The following is a 21,178-nucleotide window of genomic DNA, read 5'->3' on the forward strand; positions in this document are numbered from 1 at the left end:
TGTGTGAAATTTACATAGTTATATTAACGAAGGCATATTCTCCGCGACACACAAAGTGTGTTTTTGGGTCCCTCTCTCTCTCTCTCTCTCTTCCTCGTCCACCATCCCGACGGCGGTAGTTGAATTGAAAATTGAAACTCGCGCCCCCTTCAAATTGGATTAAGACCGAAATTAAGTTTGCACAGTGAGGTTGCATGTGTGTGTGTACAAATGTACTTATGTATATATATGTGTATGTTTTGGAGCTTTAAAGCACATTGCTTGCGATTGATGGCATATATCGTACCACATCAAATACAGTGTTAATTAAACTCGGCGCATCGTTGCGAAATATGTTTCAATTTGAACACGATCGGACAAACTTTTATAATATGCCATGTACAGAGTAAGCATAATTCAAAAATGTGAAATAAATGGTAAAACTTTGGATGTTGTACCATTATATCTACATTTCGATTGCATGAAATTGATTATCTATTTTTTGCTTCAATATAATGCGTATAATAAAACGAAATTGAAAAAAAATATTCAAGGGCAAGGTTAAGCATAGCTGCAATACGTAAAATCGCTTGCTTTATTTGCATAGCGTAAATTTAAATAAAATTTAATTTAAAGTTTACTATATTTAACTATATTGTTAATCAAAACATGATATAAATGAAATATCTTACATATACAAACTAAAACATATTTAATCATTTTATATTTACATAATTAGAAGAGATACCACCTCAATATGAAAATCTAGCAAAGTGAATTAATTGTCAAAGTAATTCACTTTGTTAGATTATCATTTAAGCAAGACAGCAAATACCTTTTTTATATGTATTGCCCATTCTAATTGAAAATTCCTAATAAATAATTAACTTAGACCCCGAAAATTATATCGGCATTTTCTAAACTGAGATACATTGCTTTAAATAAGATAAAGTGATAATCCTATATTTATCAAGCTTTTGTTGTGGTGATGGATCATAATATTTAAAAAACCATGATGGAATTGCAAAAATTCAAAGCTTGACTAAATACAATTATTTATACCTTGATTTCTTATTAAGTAATGGTTATTTTTGTATTCTTTAATTTTATTTTCTTCCACTGCTTAAAAAATGATAACAATTTGCTACTAGATAATTTTTATCTTTGATAAGACAGAAAATATTTATTGCATAGTGTTGCATAATTGTGAGACGATTAACTATTGAGAAAATAACTGGCTTACTCGACAAATACAACTAAATACAACTGGCTTACTCGACAACTAAAATTAGCAACTACAATGTAATTACTAATTTGAGAACAACAATGACTAACTAAATCACATTTTGTAAAGTTTATGTGGTTGGATTTTAGATCAATATATATGTTTATCATTTTTACAATTATTATTTTATAAATTGAAAATATCAATTTTGAACGAATCCATCAAAAAATCTAAAATTTTTCTTATTGATACATTTAATACAATATATATAAATAAAAATCACCTCCACTAAATTATAATAAATAGCAAAAAACATTTAATTTTCATACTTCCAAAATAAATTACAATTCAGCCTAATTTTAAGTCGCAATAAATTAAGCTCCATAAGCGCACAATATATAATTAGTAATATTTAAGTTAAAATAACAAAAAATAATTAATAAGATAATAAGTGGTTTCATACATCGAAAAATCGTGATCACACTATAATATGCAAGTAAGAATTATTGATTTTAAATAAAACCATACATTAAAACTCAAATATAAATCTATTTTATAGTTTTAATTAAATGTTGTATTTACTAGATTAAAATTAATATTAAAAATTTAATACGCTCTGGATATTAAAACTACTGATGTGAGAATAATTTAAAAGAACTAGTTCGTTTTTCCTCTAGATATATAAAACGATGTTTCTTGAGGCGCAATTTTAAGAGATTATTTCAAGATTTATTTTATTTATTTTAGATTACCTAATGCTTGTTGCTTTTTCCATTGTATTATATATTTATGAGAATTTATCACCGCAAGACTCAGTATTTATTGTAAAATATGAAAGCAATTGTAATGTATGATGCGATATAGAATTGTTAAAAAGAGTCAAATCAAATCAAATGTTTATAACAAGAATAAAAACATGAGAAAATACATACATTAAAATTAAGTTGATAGTTTAAAATCATTTTATAGTTTATAAAAGAAAATTATTAAGATCAAATAAGTATGAAAGTAATAATATATTGGGGTTAAATACAAAAACTTTAAACACAATAAAATTGAAATACATAAATTTATTATGCTTAAGACTATTTACAACAATTATCATAATTGTGGACCTGTAGCTAATTACAAACAAATATTTTTGTTCCTCTGATATAAGAAGTGTATAGACGCTTAATGTTCATACTTAAATGAGAGTTTGGTCAATGATACTGAATATCAGTGAGTAAATATAGTTTCGCATATTTTTTTGTAGTGTTTTTCTTTATTTTTATGTAAAAGTTTTACTCAATTAGTATAGATAGTTGTGTTACATATTATTTGTATCACTTTATTTTAAATGACTTAAAGCTCAGACAATTTTAGATTACTGGTGTAGCTCGAAATTGAAGCTCAGATTTGGGATGTGACCTTCATTTCTAATATCGATACTCTTAAGAGATTCCAGAATATTTTTTATAGGTTGACTATAACTGTATGTATGTGAAAGAAACAATTAAAAATATGAATAAACAATATCGGAACATATTAAAAACTCACCCTAACATACTGGGACGTAATCTACTAAAATACAATGTTATAACTTAGTTAAACTTAATCGTGTGTTTATGTTATAACTAACAAAAATATTTAATCAACATAAGCAATATTATGACTACTAACAAAAGTACTTTCAACTACCCTTTATTAAGATAACATAATGAGATAGAGATAAGACTATAAACGAACTTAATTAAACATACTATATTTGCATGATAATTATTTAAAGGAAGCCTCCATTAGGAGACTTTCTACATGTTATTATCCTTTTTTTTCCAAGTGCCTATTTGCTGAAAGAAAGAAAAAAAGGGAAATATATATAATATAAATTGCTTATTGTCGAAATAGACTGATTGCATTGTGATAATAAAAAATAACAATAACTTATTTTATAATTAATAATTAAAATAATAATAATAATTTAAATGACGCTAAAAAATAGCAACAATATTTGTAATAATATGCTTAAAGTTTCACTTAAAAAATGTTTTCATACATTTAACTTCTATTTAATTAGAACCAAGATGTTACATATTAAAAAAAAATAAAAACTCTGGGAAGTAAAATTACTACCAAACCATTTAGTTTTTGCAAAAATCACTAGATTACATATACATCTTATAGTTTAAAATATAAGCGCTGGTTTTTATATATAAAATATTACTGGATTTTTTAAGTTAAATATATAAAAATCACAGCTTGGCATTACGGATTGATATATTTAATATAAAATATTTTTTTACATATCTAGTAACTTAGTATATTTCAATACTATCAACAATTGTATTATTTTAAAAAGTTTTTAATTATAATATTTTTAAATCGCTCATTAATTTTAAAACTTTTTTAATTAAAACTAAATTCGGATTAAAACATCAAAAATATCGTTATATTCAATTTTCAGATGAATCTAGATTTGTCGGAAACTTCCTACCAAACTTTGCAAATTAAAACATTTTAATTATTTAACCGCTCAGACTCTATAATTACATTTTATTATTACATATTTTTCTCGTCAAATAACTAAACCTATCGCAAAGATAATCTGTTTTCGAATGCACGACAATGTTCGATCAAAGTTTATGGAAAACAAACTCCAAACGGCCGGCGGCTTTACCTCTGCCGGTAGTTTTGCGGTTATCTGCCAATTTCCATGGCTAAACATTTAGGTGAGGTCGAATTTTAAACAGCTTCGCATGATTTGAGGGTCTGGTTACTTATAATTTTAACCATAATTTTGACATTAATATGCGGCGCGTATTGTTTGCATCTAGTACATATAATTCTCAAAGCTACAGATTTGATACAATGAAGTGTGTTTTGCATTCATTAAATTCAATGTGATAAATACTTTTGTGAATTTAAATATATGCATATTTATACTAAAATACACATATTAGAATATATAAATCTTACAAACCAGATACGTACGATTTTAAAATTAACATAATATACTATACAGATACATAAATAAGCTATTTATAGAATAGCAAATATTTATACGTGCACTTTCAGTATATATACACATAATCGAAACGGTGAATAAGAGTTGAAAGCTCTATCGAATTTACTTTGAAATACTTTAGTGTAGTATAATAAATCAAATATTTATCAAATCAAGTATAAAATACCCAAAAGTTAAAATAAAATAGTAATTCACATCTCTACAAATTAATTATATTAAAATAAATTTATGCAGCATAATTATATAAAAAATATTTACGCATTACTGTTATACGATCTTAGATAAATAAAAGTAAATTAAAGCAACATGTAAAAGAGCAATAATTTGACCTTGACGGATGGTTTACTACAATTAGTGAAATAAAAACATTTAAATTACTTAATAACTACTGAATTTAATGGGTTAGTCATAAATATTTTTAGCAGCCTATATGTATGTAATAATTTATTTATTTTCTCATATGCTTCTTTAATCAGAAAGCATTGAAATGTGACTCTCATGAGAAACGTAGCAGTAATACGAAGGCGTGTTGTGTGGTAGTTTTAAATTACATGAAAAAGTTACTTTACACCGTTCGCCTTCTTGGTTAAACTATAACATTTTTGTTACTTAACTAAGGAAACTTTAAAACAAACTTATGTTCAAAATTGATATGCAATAGGATCCTATATATTATGGCATAAAGTCGGATAATATTTTTATATTATATTATTATATTATTATATAAATTGAAGGGTATTATGTATGTTTATATCATATAACATATCGATAACAATAAAAAATATAGTAAGCAACAACATATATAATTTAGTTAGTATAATATAGTTTAATTAAATTTAATGTAAATAATGAATCCAATAATTTAATTTGAAATTATTGATAGGTATATTTTAAGCATTTGTAAGTAGCTCTATATTTGTATATTTATGATTTTAAAGATGTATCAGTAGCAATGAGAGTAAAATTTTACAAAACAACTTCATATGATCTCATTTTTAATTTATAAGAACATACGTATGTATATTCTATTTATATTAAATGTCTATAGCGAGCTCATAATATTATTTTTATTGATTTCATTTATACTATGACAACAACATAATTAAAAGTCATCAAGATTCATTTAAATGTTAAAAATGTTAAATACACTTACATTTAAATACATTTTACTTGAATAATAAGCCTAGGTAAATGTATTTGTATTTTATAATAATTTTTAATTAAAAAATCATTAAAATTGTTGCTGAGCTATCAAAATACATTGGCTTTAACGCTAACGTTGCTTTTAAATAATTTAAGGGGTCAATCCTAAAATATACATATATTATCTAGACTTTGTATCTTCACCATAAGGGTGCAAAAAATATAGGTTATATAACGACTCTCAGTGGTAAAGAAAACGATGAGATAGAATAAGAAAATATTTGTGACATGTATTGCTCAATATCAAACCAGTACACCTAAGTTCAAGTCACCGCTCCAGTACATAAGAAAATTGTATTATATATATTTGTACACCAACCCTAATTTCATACGCGTATCTGCTATTAATACTGTTTCTATAATAAAAAAAAAGGTTACTTGCCTTTCTGTATGTGTCTTAGCTGCAAGGTGCTCCCCGAGGAGGGGCGTGCGCCCTCCCAGCCCCTGGGGCCCCGCCGGGCCCCCACTTTTCAGAGACTTCAGACCTCGATCTTCTGAAACACGTACATTGATATAATTAAATTACACGGTATAACTCTTAGCTTGTGTACGTATTTGAGGTTTGTTATTGAAACGCGCAGGTCAAGTTAGAAAAAAACATACACGTATTATAATAACCTAATATAAAAATTATATTATATAAACACGTTAAACATATCACTTACACACCTTGTCTAAAATTTAATTTTTAAAGTTAACTTTCTTTATCTATATAATCAATTATTAAAGAATATTGATAATGGATAATATTTATTAAGCCAAAATAATTGGATATTAAAACAAATAATAACATTTTTATTGTTGTGCTATATCTTCATTGTTTGCGTATAAAATTATTAGGTTTTGAATGGAGTGAGCTTAATTAAGGTAATGAGTTTGCAGAGCTCACTTCGCAAGAAATATTATATTTTAATCTTATGCGTGTACCTGTATGTGTGACATATACACACGTGCATGTATGTATGTATATCAAGTGGGGTCTTAAATAATAAGGTCACGATTGCGACCTCAAAAGCAAGCGCTTACAAAACCTTGGGATAAAGACTCGGGGATTTATTTCCGCAAGATGAATTTTTAACGAGCGCTCAATATGTACAAGAATTTGCTAAATTAAGTATTAGGCGAATTTATCTGAGCAAGAAAATAAATAAGTAAACAACTAGAGACGTATATATGTATGTAGGAAAGGCGAGGGGGAAAGAGAGAGTAACAAATAAATAAATAACGCAACATACATAATTAAGCGATCAATTTATCATGTTGTTGTATTTTACGTGTATGAGAAAAATCATATTCGCTTAATAAATAAATTCTAAGAAACCTTTAACGAGCTACCAGTCTAATATGGATTTTTTTCCAAGTATATAATTTTTATATTTATTAAAGAGGATTTTTTTGAATACTCATCCGTCAATTTGTTTAAAAAGGTTGCTCGATAGCTCACAAGTCGTTGAACTTTATGATTACTAAAAACCGGGTCATTTATTTGTATTTTGCTGACTCGTATGTGAGCATATAAATTGATAGTAAAAATAAATGCATTTTCAAAATAAATCTGCAGATTACGAAGCAGCAAAGACATATGAATATGTAATATGGTACTGAAAGAAAAAATGAGTGCTTAATATACCGATATATTTGTACATACATAATGAACTAACAAAAAATATTTTAATGATGTACTTTAAAACGATAATAAAAACCTAATTTTATTAAATACTACATTTTAATGTAATGAACATATGACAGCAATTAAACGAGCTTAATTCATTGTATATTTTTAAAGAGCAGCCGTTTATTTTTAAATAATATTCATTTGAGTAAACATTTATGTTTTTTAAATAATGCATTAATGCGTTTATCTATTATATAATAAAAGAAAAAACTCACTTGTCGGCTTCAAAATTTGAAGATTTCATTACAAAGATTGTTTTATGATTATTTATTTAGTTTATTCAATGTATTCTTCTTATCTTCAACACAATATGTATATATTTAATTTTTATAATTATAACACAAGTAGTTAATTTGCAATCCGATTATTGCTATTTAGTCAAATGGAACAACGCACATGACGAATTAATGAAAACTATTGTCGCGTAGCAAAATTTTGTTAATAAATAATATTTATTTAAAACGGTTGTCACGTTACTGTCGGCCATCTTGTTTTATATTTAAATGCTTGTTTTTTATTGGTCGACGACAAAAGAATACATTAGCGGAGGCTTGAAAATCATCGTGCCAACTCTATTTTTATTTTTATTAATTGTAATTAAATATATTTCCTTTGTTTACGTGTATTATTATATACAACGTTCATACAGCGATACGATTTATTGAGTTTATAATTGAGCATAGAATGTTTTATTTTTAGCAAATAATAAGCTTAGAACAATTATATTATATATAATACAATACCTAGTACCTATTTTTTATTTCACTATAATTATGCAAAAAAATCAACTGTTAGTACATTTTAATTTAAACATATAATATTTGTATAGTGTATACATATTATTATTATGAAACATTATTATAGTACCTAATAAGTACTTACCTTTATTTTATTTATATTATCATCATCACAATATTTATTCGTAAGATAATAAAAATCTAGGATTCTTATATTTTAAAATCAATCAATTTTATATTATTATAATAATCATTAATTCCAATCTCCTAGACGTGATACGAAATATAAAAAACGCTAAGATACATATAAGATTATTGTTTCAGGTAATAGTCGCTGGCATATACCGCTAGTCTATTGTCCTGGTAAAATTAAAATAGTTTATCTATCGCCATATATCGGCTTTCGTACGTACATTCATTAATCCCTTACTTATCTGAATGATTTTCTGCAGCTAATATTTATCTCTCAAATATTTTTTATCTGTTTAAATAGATAAGTGGCTTTGAACCTAATTTTATATAATTTTTTTTATATTTACACGATCCACAGTTAAACGTATACTGATTTTACTTTTGCAATAAGAAAAATATTTTTGCATTAACCATTTTTTTTTTTTAATACTTGTCAATACCTTATATGTACGACTTATAGTTGTGCTACTTATATTTAAGATAAAGAAAATCTTAGTCAACATAAATATAAGCCGAAACATTTCATACATAATAATGTAAATTTTTTTTAAAACATGACAAACAAATTTGTGAATTGTGTTGCATTTTTTAAAAATATGTCGGATGTCAAATGGTAATATTTATTTATTTTATTTTAAGAATTTTTTGTCATTTAAATAAAACAAAGTTTGTAAAACTTTTATTTTGGGAAATATACATAATACCAAATTCAATAGAAAAAATGTATAACTAAGGTTGCTACAGCGCTTCAAACTGATTTCCGTCTTTTATATTTTATCTTTGTGAATATTTCCTGTTTTATATTTTATATTTTTATATAAAAATGTCAGATTATATCCCATTTATTTGAACTCTATTGTCACACCTCATTCTTGTAGGGGCGTAAAATCCCAAGTGTTTAATAAAAATAACAAAAAATACACCAGTGGTTTACGAGAAGAAAATCGACCGCCTGCACAAGTATAGAGCCTTCATAATTTTATTACACAGCCTTTCGTAGATGTGTTTACGCCCGTTTTCAAGGATCGTCTCTCGAGATAAAATCTGGACCATTCGACGCAAAATCAGCAATAAAACCGAGCTGCGAAATCTGACGAATAGATTTGCCTGGGAGCAGATGGTCGCGAGGTAAGTATACTATCGGATTTTTTGCACAAACACACAATAAAAGGTCTGTTTTCCTTTTGCCGGGATTCTTCGTTCCGTACTGCTACAAATACACTACGTTATGAACGCAATAAACGAAGCACTCGCACGTGTTATTGTTATACGCCTTCTTATTGTTTGTTGTAATTATTTTGCTTCTCGTGTTTGCACGGAAGATTTTCGCATGCCTATAGCTCGAACGTGCGTAATTGGATAAAATATTTACCGTTGTTATTGAAGCGTTTACTATTATTATTCTCAATTATTGTTGTTTATTAAATATATGTAATGAAATGAGACAATAGAGAAAAGTATTTTACTCCTAATCAAAAAGATTGATGAGTGTTCAAAATCATTTTAAAAAGTCCACTATATTAAATAATCAGAATAATCAATAAAATTCCTTCAGCATAAACTTGAAATTAAATTTTTTTTAGTAAAATATTTTCTTAATCTTTTATCAAATCATAAATTCAGATTACATTGTACAACAGAGCAATTGTATAGATTGGCATCATATGTGTATTATATATATGATGAAAAAAATAGTGCGCAGTCGTATTCTTATAAATATAAAACACACGGTTTTGACCAAATATCGTGAGATAATTGTCAATAACAGCCGTTACTACTCTACAAAAACAATATATAAAAAATCATTTTACATTTTGCAGATTTCCAAACGTAATTTATTTTTATCGAAGTGGTTCATTAGATCATTAAAGTAAAGACAAAACCGCCGGCCTGTTAGTGTAATAGAAAATCGAAAAAAAATTGTTTGATTATTTATTCGTACAAATTTTATTATACAGGCAATTCTCGAGCTACGACCACCTCGACTTACGACCATTCGGAGTTACGACGAAAAAAAAAGTTGTAAAAAAATTTTTTTTTTATGTCATACATAATTTCAAGACTGGTTTGATAACTGTTTCATTCCAGAAGTAAATAAGAACTGTGATGAAAACGACATAGCCTTTAAAATTGTATTGATTCTTGACAATGCTCCAGGCCATCCTCCACACTTAGGGGAATTACATCCAAATATAAAAGTGGTTTATTTACCTCCAAACACCACCTCGATTAAACATTTTGTTAGAGAAATTCTCGAAAAATAATTTTTAAGAAGAAACATTAGCTGAGGCCAATAATAAAAAAGAAGAAATTTAAGTAAATTGTTTAATAGTCAGATTTAATTTTAATTAAAAAAAACTTCTATTACAATTAATACAAATCCTTTATAATTTAATAAATTAAATCAAACCATCCATTGATATTTATATATTCTTTGAATGAAGTTGTTATGTATGTATTTAACAGATCTCTATTTCAAAACCACATACGTTTTTATATAATATATAAAGTTCACAATTTTTCATACATCTATATTATTATATATTATATACGGGCTTATACGATTTTCACTATAAGATATGCTTCTTATAGTGAAAATCGCATAAAACGTATCCGCATGAAAAGTTTTCCATTGCGAAACAATAAAATGTTTTTTTTTTATCCTCGACATACACATCTACTGTTCTTTTAGTATATGTTTTTTACAACGATAGAAACCCTTATATAACAGGTTTTATGTAGTAAAAGAAATAACTTTATGTTTAAATTATAATATTATTCATGGGCAGCTCTGGTATCATTTGAACGCTTCTGTATTTTATTGCTCTGTTTCGATTTTATTGCAAAAAGCTGTATAATTCACATTTATATTTAGTATATACCTGCTTAGTATAAATTGAATGGTGTGAAAGGAACGAAACTTTCGTAATAAAATTGTTATAAAATATCAGTCAAATTCTATTTGTTTCCCTATAGCTCTTTTAGAGTTTTTAAACAGCTTATATTAATTTGAACTTATTTTTTATTTTTTTATTTATCATTTTATAATATATGTATTTATACACAGAACTTTATTTTAATATAAGTTTATGGGCATTAGGAAAGTTCACCGACTACTAAATTCGTCTAATGGAAAATTCACTGATTCTACAATTGATCGCCAATGATTTATTCAATAAAAATAATTATTTACACCTATATTTTTAATTATTTAAATTTAATTCAATAATTATATTGATTATTATTATAAAGAAAATATTTTTACAACTCCATACATTCTCATAAATGATAATAAAAATAGTAACTTTTAGTGCATTAGGTTTATACACATAAAACTGCAGTCGAAGCAAATTAAAATGATAGCTATTCCATAAGTATATTTTAATTTAATCGGATTATATCAAGAACTTTGCTCTAGTCTTAAAAAAGTTAATAAATCTAATCCGAAAGGCATTGCAGTAGCAACTGTGATCGCAAAAGAATAATGCAATTTGATGCTAATGAGACAATGCTGAGCTTAAAAGCGTGCGCGATGTAAGTGATTGCATTTACAGAACAAGATAATAAAAGAAGCTTTCAAGTGACGTTTTAGCAACAGAAGCGTCGCGGAGCTTAAACGTTTTACAGCTTTTGCAAGGGCGAAGGCTTTTCGCTTGTCTGTAATTAACGATAAACTGCAGCATCGTCAAACTCCTTTTAAAAGCCTTCATTTTCATACGAATAATGGCAAATGTAGGGCCTTATTATTTTTTTTTTTTTTTGGAAAGCTAGATGCACTACGATATATTTGTTTCCAAAAATGGGTCAACCGTGTATAAATATTATTTTATATAACGTAATGGAATTGTTACGAGTTTAAAAGTATTGACTGAGAACATTGTTTTTATTAAAATCGAAAAATATATTCCTATAAAAGTTGACTACTGAATGCAATGCAGTTGTAATATTTAAAAACATTTTTTTATTTTTTAGTGCATACAATATTAAAACAGATTTTTGTAGGAATTCCAACAAAATTTCCTATCAGAAATCGTTGATTTAACAAAGGTGCCCTACCACCAAAACACTTCATAGTATATTATTTTCCATATTAAAAGCACACAAGAACGGCGTAAACAATGACCACAATAGACTTTATAAGATAATAATTTAAAAAAAATACCAGGTTCCATATAGGATTCAAACTCAGGTCTTTTAGGTAATAATTACTGATCTTTACCACTGATGGTAATAACAATCATAATATAAGATATAAAGCAATATATTATAATATAAAAAGTATTCTTAAGAAATTTTGTACGTCATAATAAAAAATAACAATGTTATAAGTCACTCATAAATAAATAAAGGCAGAAGATTATTGTGAATTACATTAACCTTATCGACGAGATAATGACTAATAACACGCAAATTAGTATGATCAGACCGTAATTACTTTTTCGTTATAAAAATATATATTTCGATTTATCCAATTACAAAAGTAAACTTTAAACGAAAAAGTATTACAAAATATACCTACACGAGTCGTTAAGAGAAAAGAGAATCTACGGGATGATTAAGCTCACCTCGTTTGAGGTCGTACGACTAGTTAATCTACTTAAAGGAACGGGCTTTATCTGGAAAGCTCGCGGCTCTCCGATAAAGGTTTTTAATAAATGCCATGGCGTAGCTACCAGATTTACGGTTCACTCTTTGACAACCGAGATAACGCGGAGCAAAAGCCATAATCTCGGATAATAAATATAAGAGCTGGCAATGCAATTAATTCACGACGATTTCTAGTTATAAAAAATATATATAACGATAGTTTATTAAGCACTTCGCTATCGTAAATTTTATGAGATAATATCCGATAGCGATGGAAATTTTTGTGTCCTTGAACAATTTTCTTTAAAAGACACATGCGAGATTGCGAATACTTTTTCGTAAGAGAAAATAATGATAGCGTATTATGCAGCAACACGTTGCAAAGTCGACACACAGTAATTTTCTGATATCAAACTCAGGCAAAAGAGATATGACGTAAAAGTATTACTACATTCTATATCCACATACGTACATATATAGTACGGATTCGCATGCGGAATATATTACACGCGGGGCTTGAATAAATATTTCATTAAATTGCTTTATTCCTACATGTTTTTCTTTGGTAAATTGTTTTTAAACGGACCGTGTCAAAAAATAATAAATAACGTCGGTCGTGGGTAAAACGTCGGTTTTTCTCGAGCTTCGAGAAAACCCGCAAGGAAACAATATTTCTCTTCTATTTAGCAAACTTTTCTCAAGCCTTTCGAAACAAAGGGGCGTTAAAAATACGAAACTAAGGACATAAGGTGATTTATAATGTTTGAATACTGCGTAAATCTACAAAACGATTTATATACTTATACGCATAATGAGCATATTCATATTTTAATACATGTGTAAATTTAATTACTTTCTTATAAATACGCTAATAATGAATTTTAGTATATAGTTCAAATAACGCACATGATTTATGATCAAAAAGAATAATAAAAAGATATTATTATCTCGAGATTATTCTATTCCAAATTGTAATTTTTATTCGTTTACAGAACACGGACTTAAACCGCAAGACGTAAAACTTTTATTGTGAGACGAATAGTTTTAGTAATTTTGTTCTGCTATCTTTAAAATTGAATTTTTATATGCCATATGTAGGAGAAGAATATGTATGTAATAAAAAGTTGATTTTTAAACATACATCTTTTAACTCCTTTTATTTACCATTACAATAATTCCTGAATAAAGCGATTAGGTAAAAAGATTTCGGTAGATTGATGTTGCAAACAGACTAAAAAACAGTGTTCATTTGCGCTTTTTACATTTAATTAATTATATTAAAGTAACGCACTCATATAATGGGTACGACAGTTGCTTAGAAAAAAAATTGACGTCATTAAAAACATCAATACGTTGCATCTGAATACATTGAAACATCGAATATTTTTTAATGTTCTATTCTCGACTTGTTTTTATGATCATTAAAAATAATAATAATGTTATTCATAATTAGAATTTAATACATTTGTTGATGAATTCAAGAAATTGTTATGATATATTTCATTAAGGATTGTGAAAAACTTTAATTTGATGGTTAAAATCTGGTAATAAATCACCATTTAGCATCACAAAATTAAAATTAATAACAATGTGCTTCATTGCATAAAAGTGGCAACCGATTTAAGTGTCCAATTTTCAGTAGACCTTAGATTATATCAGCATATATAGAACACATGTAATAACTGAGATGTTGGGACTTTTTTTTTTTTTTTTTTTTTTTTTTTTAAATGTTTATTTCAAAAATAATTTAGTTTTATACAAGTTATAAATGTTGGGACTTGTTTTGCGTATCAATAGGCGTTTCAGGTGAAGAGCTTAAAGATACTGTGTGCCTCGTATAAACACTTAATGTTCAATACCCTCAAAACGGTTAAGAGTAATTTGTTTCAAATTACTCTGATTGTTCCACCGTAAAAAGATGAAGAACAAAATCTCCTACCAATCTAAAATCAGCTACTCTCTGAAAATTTGTCTGAAGACTTTTTTAGAGACACTTTTACTGACATTTACACTAGAACACCTACTTTGGAGTTTAATGTATCAAAAACACAACAGATTTTTATATTTTTATTTCAACCATGAGAAGGCCGGCTCAGATTCAGAATGCAGAAGCCGCCGCTTCTCTCTTCACATCATCTGAACCTGCTCGACGTCCGGAATTCAGAGCAAGCCCACTCCGGAGACAAAAATAACCTTACTGACCCTAAATTTAGTACAGAATTATTGTTATTATTATAAATATTTTTATATATTAAAAGTACATAAGCACATGTATGCGAATAAAATAATAATCAATAATTAATCTTTAAAATGTGTTAAGATTACTTGTTGACGTTATATTAAAGATAGATATTAGATTACTTTGAGACAGCAGAGTTTTGAAAGCTTTTTAACGCCTTAATTACATATGAATAATAATTTATATATTTAATTTTATTTATTTATGGTTTAATTTTAGTTTAATTAATTAAAACGAATAATTTAATTTTGAAGCTTCGCTTAAGGAGAGAGTCGTTTAAAATTTCTCTTAGCGTGAAATACCTACAATGGCTATCATAAAATTTTATTATACAGTCATAAAAATCACGACCGTAATAGTTAAAATATTTAGATAAGAAAGCGTTCGAGCTTTCTGGATTTGGAACATCAAAGAGCTATAAATTCTCAAGCCACAAAGTTTAATTTATTTGTGCGAATTAAAAATAACACGAAAAATAACATTGAATAAATAATAAAAAATAAATTACGTGTCGCATTTATTTTAATTTTATTTTTTATGTTATTATTTGTACATCTTCCACACTCTACAAATTTATGAGTTCTCTAACGTATCGCATTTGATACCAGTCCAAAGTAAATAAGGATTCATCTAGCATTAGTCATACACTAGCAATGTTGGTGTGACGAATATTTTTTGACGTCAAAGCGTAGGCCAATGTCATATTTTTTTTTGCTTTTCTCGCCATCACGCCGACGGTGACGTATGAATGGAGAATAAATTGGGAGATCTCACTGCGAATTCCTCACGTAAAATTCTTGTATAAATCGCAATGAATCTCAGGGAATGCCTAACGCTTAAACATGAAAATAAAACAAATTGCAAAGATTTACAACACCCTGAAAAAATATTTCAACATATAAAAAGATGCTCTTCAAAATAGTCAATGGGCATTTTTTCAATTATAATAATTATTATTTGAAAAATATAAAAAGTTACTAAGAGTACATAATCCAAAAGATTTATATTTTTATCTACAATTTATAAAATAAATAAATTTTGATTTAAAAATACCAGTACAAATTTTTGAAAATAGAAAACAGAAATTTGGGCCCTATTGTAAACGCGTTGTTGTTGCTTTTTTTTGCATTTAGCCAAAAAACATTTAGAAAACAATTCTTTTAAAAGTCAAAGTACTTTTTTTACAAAATTGAAAGAGTCATATTACATATATTTATTAATATAATTAGCTACAACAGTTTATTATTCAACAATGTCTATATCATACGCAAGGTTTGACGAATGGTTTGATTACCGTCTGGTGAACACAAATGTGCAGGTTAAACACCTCCGAAGGGAGACCTTAAAATTCCATTATCCTTAAACTGAACTACGTCATTTTTAAAATAGATTGAACTCAACTTGTAGTGCGAAAAATAGCAAAAAATCACTCATGTCTGATGCAGGAGAGAGGCAATAATAAATTATTCTGGGTTTTCTCTCCGCGTGATTAATATGCGTATTATTCTTCTGGTTGCACTTTTGCACGATTTTCGCGTAGCAAAAGCCATTATTTTATGTTAGCTAAATTCAACCAACCATTACTGCAATTCAAAAAAATATGCTTGACAAACTGGATAAATATGACGCTTTTTCTTTCGTTGTGTATCTTATAAACAGACTTAAATTAAACCAGAGTAAAAATATCAATTGATTATTGATTACGAATTGATCTGGAAAAAAATATGATCAATTTGGGAATATAATGAAAATAAACTAAAATTGATACAGGTTATTTAATGAGCTTCATCTAAAATGTATCACATATCTTGGATTATATTTACAAAATCTACTAATTGTCAAAATTTACGATTTTCCATACACAACCTATATGTACATCCAATACAGCGCTAATTGTTTCCTCGCAAAAAGTGCTGACGAAAGAAAAGACGAGGCCCTCGAAACTCCATTTTGCAGCCAGGGAAGGAAAGAGAAGCACTTTTTGCTCAATTTGTTTTGGCGCGTTTTGAAAAACAGCTGCAAACGTCGTAATTGGCAGATTAATGATCCTCGAAATGATTTTAAACGTTTGATTTGACAGCGGATGGACCATTGAAGAGATTGATGAGTACACGGTTTTTTTCCCTCTACACAAACATATTTCCCTTTAATTATCGGGCGTTTATTTCACCTTTTTTGCCAGTCAAAGCAAACGTAAATTTAAACGGTTTAGGTTAAGGTTTAACTGAGGTTTTTATAATATTATGGATGAAGCAAAAAAACGTACACTTTTTATTAACTTAATTGACAAACATTTTTACGTATATAATTAAAAAATATTTTAAATATATCTGTGATGCGATTAAAATAGTGCCATGTCTCTATATAATTATTTATTTATCTATTTTAATAAAAAAAATATATATTAATCTATTTTAATAGATATTTTTATCATTTAAGTTGTTTTAACGTAACGTTACTTAATATATGCGGCCTTTAACAAAGATAAGCTAAACTATACGATAAGATAAGCGGCATTATTTTTATTACCAATGGGGTTTTATATAATTTTTAGGTGAGTTTCCTAAATTAATTTGTGCTAATGTCTTTCGCGAAAGCTCTGGTAGGAGGTCTGTTCCTAATCCACGCAGTATTAAAAGTTGAGTCGTAGGTAATTAGTTAGGACAGATCTAATCTAATATTGTATATCACTAAAATAAAATTTTATTATTAATAATTAATACCATTCTTTATTAAAATTAATATTATATTTTTAATACAAACAAATAAATTAATCTTCAAACAAAATAAACGTTTGCCATTTAAGAGCCATATTGTAATAAATAATATAAATATCAAAACTAATTTATTGTAGCACGCAGCGCTTCCGTGGCGTGTTAGCGCCGAATGGCGCTAATAATATTCATGACAACTTAATAGGCTGGCAACACAGCGATCTCGGCGCGGTTTTTGTGCGCGCAAGCTGTCAAACTTTCGACGCGAAAACAAGCGATATTTAATTTGAAACACGTCATAACGCACGTAATGTGTGTATTATTGGCATGTTATCAAATAATGAATGCAATTTTTCATGAAATCTCATGCGAGTTCTGCGCGTGAGATAATAATTTAGAGACTGTGGATCTCGTCGAAAAACCAATTGACGGAACGTGCTAATTTGATGAATGTCATAAGCACGTATTTTGCGGTCATAAACGTGGTAAAAATATATATGAGCTTAAAACGGAAACGATGCAAAACATGAAATATTAACGTATTATATCAATTTGCCAAAGTATTAGGTGAGATTAAAATGCCACATTAGCTTTAATGAGAGTTTTCAACGAATATTTAAATTGATTGTTTTTATCTGAAATATACATTTTCTATAAATTCTTCGAATCTTTAATTGACTTACGTCTGGTTTTGTAATACTTAAAAATAATTTAGAGTGGCAAAAAGGTGGAAATCTCTTGGCGAGAATTTAATTTTTTAATTATGCTTCAAGATTTAAGAGGCATTTTTTTTAAAAATACATATTTTATCACTGTTAAATAATATTGGCTACGTTTTTGTACAATAATATTTGTTATATTATTTTGTAACATGAACTGTAATTGCTTCACATAATACCAAAAATAATAATGAAAAAGTCGTCACTCTTTCCTCCATACTAGTGCTATTTTTTTATTGAATTTAGATTTTATTTCCCTAATTTGATTAATTATTTTGATATTACATAATATTTGATTTAAGATTTTTATTTAAATTTGATTAATTTAACTAAAATTTCAATTAAAAAAATATAAAAAATGTATATAAAAATCAAAGTATACTCGTAATACCTAATTTTAGCTATCATTTAATAAAAAATATCAACAAGTTGACATTCATACATATATATGTAATATAATAATATTATATTTAATACTATTATGAAACCAACTATAGATAACTAAAGAACAAAACCAATCCCGAAATAAAGAGCATTTTAAGTAAAATGTATTATGCATAGAGCATTTTAAATTGTATTTAATATGCACATACAAAGGGCGCTATTGTATTTAAATACTTTTAGTATATATTTATGTTAAAAAATATAATATTTATGATTTTTACCGTATCATTCTGTATATGTAAACAAAATAAACTCTTTTTATAGATTCACATCGCCATTAAGAACTTTGTAAGTATGCATTAATAAACAAAGCCATAAAATGATTACACAATTAATAACAGTTTATCACAACATAAACGATTAAATATATCAATTTTATTGACAAAACTTTTAAGATAAAACACTTTGGCCCATAAAAATAATTATTTAATGTATGTTTATAATACTTTTTTATAAATACATACGCTTGTAAAAAATATGAATTATACTATAGCCGCACCGGCTTCTTTATATTTAAATAATTCGGGAAATATGCCAAAGCTTTAAAATTTTACAATAACCCCAGCAATGTCAAACATTACAAGGTCATACGGTATATTGTATGTAGCAAATGATGTTCTGCCACTTTTCATCTGACACCATTTCAACGTGCCTAACTCACCTGGCGTATGTTTACGTAAGTGAATGTTTTAGCTTATTTTCTGACTCAAAATAAATCTTTCTGCTGTATACATTGCTAAAATTTAACATAAACTCTCGCCAATACCTGAAGACTTTATAAATATTAGCTTAGATTACATATACTTATATTAATAATAATCGTGTATCGTTCTAAATTGAGATATTCATAAAAAAAAACTAAAAAAAGTCAGTTTCGATTTTCAGTAAATATTTCGTTTCTTTTCCTCAAGATAATATTTTAAAACAGCGTACTAAAAATAAAAAATTGCTTAAATTAACCTGCTTTTTTATTTTGTTTTGGTGCTTTTAAAATAAATTATTAAACAAACTTTGTAGCACCAACTGCAGATGGAGTTGTGTAATTAAAAAAATTAATATAATATACTGAACATAGGAACTTAGTATAAATTCTGGAATTTACTGAAGTACGATAATTCTAAATACTAATGATAATATTAATCGTAAATAATAAACTGTCAATGAAAATTTTGATCGATCTTAAGCAAAAAAAATATGGTAATCATTTTTTATTTTAGTTAAATCAACAGTTCTTTAGAAACTTTGTCAAGCAAAACTATACACATACTGATGTAATTCGTGACGTTCTACTTATGTAAAATATGATTTTATGTATAAGCTGCAAATAAATTAAAATATCGATCTTGTTTTGAGGTGACAAAATAACTACGAGTAATACTTTAATCGATAATACCACAATTTGATAAATTTGGTGATGATAGACAACCAATACAATAATCACATTAAACCCAAATGCATATATAAAATTAAAGGGGAGGTGTGGTAACATTTTTTTTAATTATTAGGCATATTGCATTTGAGATATATTTTTGAGTCTAACGATAAAATCCTTTTTGGCTTAGGAAAAAGAGGCAAAACAAAATCCATATGAATATATTCATTGACTAAGTCTGCGAATAGTCGCAATGTGAGAACAAGAGTAAGCTACTCAAAAAAGTGAAACAAATTGACCTAAAAACTCTTTCAGTTAAAAAACAATTAGACATCCCACTGGCGCCAGAGCGCGTGGTCACCGCATGCTGCGACTGGGGACGTACTTTTAAAAACTCAGGTGCAATTACCAAAGGTCGGTGCTATTCGCGTTCGGGAATTGTTGGCGCAATACAGATTCCGGAAATAGACAAAGTTGGCAAAGGATGATGACCGATCCTGAGGGTTAATTTGGCCTTCAGTATTTGCCGACGTTATACAACCGATCGATTAAAACATCCGATCTGACATCCGATATTCGACCGTGTGGAAATTATCAAAAAATCCGACTTGACTCGTGTATCTTGAGAAAGAGAGATAAAAAAATATGGCAGACCGAAATACAGCAAAAAAAAACGTATTTCATTCATTCGTGAATGTTAAAAATCGCGCATTCCGAGAAGAAAACACGTGGGTGGCTGAAACGATGTCATGCAGTGTAAATTAATATATCAAGCATTCCAGAAAGTTCGTGCTTTTTTTTATAAAGCGAAATAAGACCCTGTCAAGATAAGAATACTCAAGATCACGTAGAACTCATGTGCCGCTTAAGAGTTGGTTGATCTATATTTATATAAAATAAATTTATTTCCAGGATTTTCCAGAAAAAAAAGACTACAATTTATGTTTTCCAAAACATTTTAGATACTTATTATAAGTGAGCCACATTTATTTTATTACACTAAATGTAGCATTACAGAGGTTTTAAATTGCATCTAAAGAAGCTGTTAATACTTCGTCGCTTAGATTTTTATATTTTATAGCACGATA

The 21,178-nt window shown here is 27.4% G+C and overlaps 1 protein-coding gene across 3 annotated transcripts in view; it reads right to left on the minus strand.

Moving 5' to 3' along the window:
• The window catches only part of tn (tripartite motif containing protein thin), a 79,168-nt gene that overhangs the window by 40,072 nt on the left and 17,918 nt on the right, over window positions 1-21,178 (minus strand). For all 3 annotated transcript variants that reach the window (XM_088181551.1, XM_088181549.1, XM_088181550.1), the window contains one exon: window positions 5,794-5,905. The gene's annotated coding sequence lies outside the window, so the exon portion shown is untranslated. The remainder of the gene's footprint in view (window positions 1-5,793; window positions 5,906-21,178) is intronic.

The sequence above is a fragment of the Plectrocnemia conspersa genome, unplaced genomic scaffold, assembly GCF_051122295.1.
Source record: "Plectrocnemia conspersa isolate PC_06_02 unplaced genomic scaffold, ASM5112229v1 ptg000002l, whole genome shotgun sequence".
Taxonomy (NCBI): Eukaryota; Metazoa; Arthropoda; class Insecta; order Trichoptera; family Polycentropodidae; genus Plectrocnemia; species Plectrocnemia conspersa.